We start from the raw sequence: 4,154 nt of genomic DNA, 5'->3' as shown, positions 1-4,154 counted from the left end.
CCCAATTCATATAGAAACATTTTTCTTAATTGAGACTTTCTCCTCTCAGATGACTTAAGCTTGTGTCAAGTTGACATAAAGGAATCAAGCCCATTGGTGTATTTCAGAGCCATGACCGCTAATTCTTTGTAGGATATGGGTGTCTGAGTTTGGTGAGCTATGTCTCTGGCTCAGTCTTTTTTTTTCCCAATTAAATACCATTCTTCTTTGGTTTGCCCTTGCTGTTTCAGTGAGCCTACCCTTACATTTCTTACTGAAGGCTTTTATACAGTATATCAGCCTATGTCTGATGAGGTCTGCTTTGGGGGCGCTGTCTTTGACTAAGGCTGACACAATACTACCCTGACTGGTAATGAAGCTGGCCTATAATCAGCACGCAGACATCTGCCACAGGGCTCTGTCTTATTGTACGACATGGCTCACATTTTGCAACTTCTTATGTATAGAACCATAACTTCTTCCTAAAATATGCTTCCTTGTACAGGATGAAGCAAGTCTTCAACCACAGTTTCTCAGTAGTCTTCCCAGAGGGTCAGCCTGTTGCTATATTTCTATATATCAAAGCCCCAACTTAAAGTCTCTACGTTTAACAACCAGATTCTTGGCTATCTTCTCTTACACTCTCCTTTCCCTTGTGGGTTTCATAGTTATTTATAATTTTATTGCTATATTTGCATAGAACAAAAATAAATGCATGTGTTAAAACTTATATTTAGAGGACTAGATATTTTTCATGTCATGAATCCTAGCCAAATGTTCCATAGATGGCTTTACTGGCTGTAACAAATGTGTACTGTGTGGGTGACCTTACTTAACAGCCAGCTACATTTCTGGAAGCAATAAAAAAGGGATTTAAAGGGCTGGAGAGATGGCTCAGTGGTTAAGAGCACTGACTAGTCTTCCAGAGGTCCTGAGTTCAAGTCCCAGCAATCACATGGTGGCTTACAAGCATCTGTAATGGAATCTGATGCCCTCTTCTGGTATGCATGAAGACAGCGACAGTGTACGCACATGTATAAGTAAATCTTATTAAAAAAAAAACCCTTTCAAAAAAAAGAGGGATTTAAAAATTATTCAGTTTTTAATTTAGTAACAATACTCCTGATGTTTTAATATAATTTTGTAATATAGCAGAATAATATGATCATTGTTGGTTCACATGTTGCATTTTACACATGTTTTGGAAGAAAGATAACTTAGCTTTTACCTTTAGAAAAATTCCAGTCACCAAATTCTCTTCCCTATGGTATTTCTTCAGGAGAAAGGGGTTTTCAGTGCCTCACTGTCTTCAGGTTCGTGGTTGTACAGAAAAGTATTTAAGAAATTAAAAAAGAAAATTGTATTATCACTCTGGAAACTATTTTGAAAACTACCACTAAAATGACTAAATATTTGAAAACACAAAGACTGTTTTGAATGTCTACATGAAGACAGTGCATGGAAATAGAATGTAACAGCCAGCAATTAAATATGCCCCAGTTAAACAGCTTTACTTAGACTATGCCAAGGTGAATGAAAATCAATACTACAGTTTTCTTTCTTTCTCCCCTTTTCTTATTTATTTATCTGTATGTATGTGTACACATGTGCTTGTGTATGAGTGCGTATGCTTGTGTGTGTGTGTGTGTGTGTGCATGTTTTTATGCATGTTGTGTGTATGTGTGTGGTATGTAAGCACATATGTACAGTGCACAGATTTGAGCATACACAGAGGCTAGAGGAAGACATTAAATATATCCTGCTTAATCAAAAACTTGAGAAAGGAACTCTGGGCCTGAGCCTGGACTTAGACCTGTGACTAGCAAGCTCAGCAATACTCCTGTCTCTGTACCCATTCTCATTGTTGTAGAACCATGTCAGTGACAATGCCTTCTTTTAAATATTTATTTACTTTTATGTGTGTGAGTGTTTTGCCTACATCTACCATGTGCGTGTCTGGTGCCTGAGGAGGTTGGGAGAGGGCATTGGTTGTAATCCACCCACTGTAGATGCTCAGAACTAAGTCTAGATCTTCTGCAGGAGCAAATGCACACAATCACTGGGCCATCACTCATGCACTGTCATATATTTCTTTTAACTTGGGCTGTAGGGATTTGAACTCAGGTCTTCATGCTTGTGTAGCAAATGCCCTTGGTCTTCCTTCTAGACTGGAAGTACTATTTTTATCAAGGTAAATATCGATGAGCTGAAAGGACTTATATGTTAGCATGCTTATTGTTTTTGTTTAGGTCTTAGTTTATAAAGCTGTATTGATGGGACTGAATGGGTGTAGCTTCTCTGGAGAAACCATGCCAAGCAACTTTCCCCAGCTCTCACAATGATCTTTGACTTTTAAGTGCAAGAGTTGTGTTCTATATGTATAGATGTAAAGGAATGAAATATTCTTACTGGAGGAATAATCTGAAACCACTTATCTAATTATTGGAATATACATTCTCTTTTCATGGTATATGTCTCCTTTACCAACTGTAAGCTACTGAAAATAGTAGGCTTGTGTTACCCATCTTGTTGTTCGTTGCACTGTCCATAGTAAAGAAACTTGCTCAAAACAGAAAACATGCAATTTCATTAGTAGATGAGCAGTGAGTGAGCTGATAGCAGTGTCCAGTGACTTAAGAGGAAAACAAACTATGGTTACTATACCTCTTTTCCTCTTGATTCTTAAATGTGGCCATTGTACAAGATACACGATGCTGTTCCAAGCTCTTCCTGGCTCTGTGGGAATAACCTGTTTAACAGCTCTGCAAAGGACTTCATCTGGAGACGACAATTCATTGGTGAAATAGCAGCAACAATGTACCACCTCCATCTATGATACTCTCAAACCTTCAAGAACCACAAAATTTTATTTTTCAATGTCTAGTTCCTATTGTCTAACTCTGAAAATTTTGATCACGGATGGGAAAAAGGAATATTAATTCCTAGTTACCTACTTGTGAAAGGCATCTTTAAAAAATGAGAGAACTGATAGCCATCTATTAAAATTAAGCAGTATGCCAAATCTTATAAAGAAAAGTAAGCCCTTTGCCTCATTATGCTTTCCTGGACACAGTTTTCACATTTCAGAGACAACCAAATTCAAATGTTTTATTTAGCAGTTTTCTTATAAGTACAGTACAACTCTGCCATTGTTAACTTACGAGCCATTGACAGAATTTGTTGGACTTTTACTATAGTGTGTGGGGAATTTATCACTTCTATGCCATCCCTGCACTATAATTTTGTTACACACACACACACACACACACACACACACACCTACCTCACAATTGCAGGCAAAGGAGATTTTACCCCAACTGTAAGATACACAGATATGTGTATATGTTGCTTGGTGTATAATTATGTATTGTGCCTTGCAGACATTCTTTTTTTTTTTTTTTTTAAAATGACATTTCTTTATTTCATTTTTAATTGATATTTTCTTTATTTACATTTCAAATGTTATCACTTTTCCTAGTTTCCCCTCTGAAAATCTCCTATCCTCTCCCCCCTTCCCCTGCTCCCCAGCCCACCCACTCTTGCTTCCTGGCCCAGGCATTCCCCTATACTGGGGCATAGAACCTTCACAGAACCAAGGGCCTCTCCTCCCATTGATAACCGACTAGGCCATCCTCAGCTACACATGCAGCTAGAGCCAGAAGTCTCTCCATGTGTTTTCTTTGGTTGGTGGTTTAGTCCCAGGGAGCTCTGGGGGGTACTGGTTAGTTCATATTGTTGTTCCTCCTAGGGGGTTGCAAACCCCTTCAGCTTCTTGGGTCCTTTCTCTAGCTCCTTCATTGGGGACCCTGTGCTCCATCCAATGGATAACTGTGAGCATCCACTTCTGAAATTGTCAGGCACTGGCAGAGCCTCTCAGGAGACAGCTATATCAGGCTCCTGTCAGCAATCTCTTGTTGGCATCTTCAATAGTGTCTGGGTTTGGTGATTGTTTATGGGATGGATCCCCAGGTGGGGCAGTTTCTGGATGGTGATGCCTTCTGTGTCTGGTCCGACCATTCTTTATACTAGAAAAATGTATACAATTTTAAGCTCAAAATTTCCATTGTACAGTGCGCAGGCGCGGACCCGGCTCGCCCCCGCCTGCCTGCCGGGGCTGCGGGCCGAGGCCCGGCGTGAGGAGCGGCCAAAGCGCGCCGCGGGCGGATGGAGGCGTC

The sequence above is a fragment of the Mus pahari genome, chromosome 9, assembly GCF_900095145.1.
Source record: "Mus pahari chromosome 9, PAHARI_EIJ_v1.1, whole genome shotgun sequence".
Taxonomy (NCBI): domain Eukaryota; kingdom Metazoa; phylum Chordata; class Mammalia; order Rodentia; family Muridae; genus Mus; species Mus pahari.
This window is presented reverse-complemented; position numbering follows the sequence as displayed.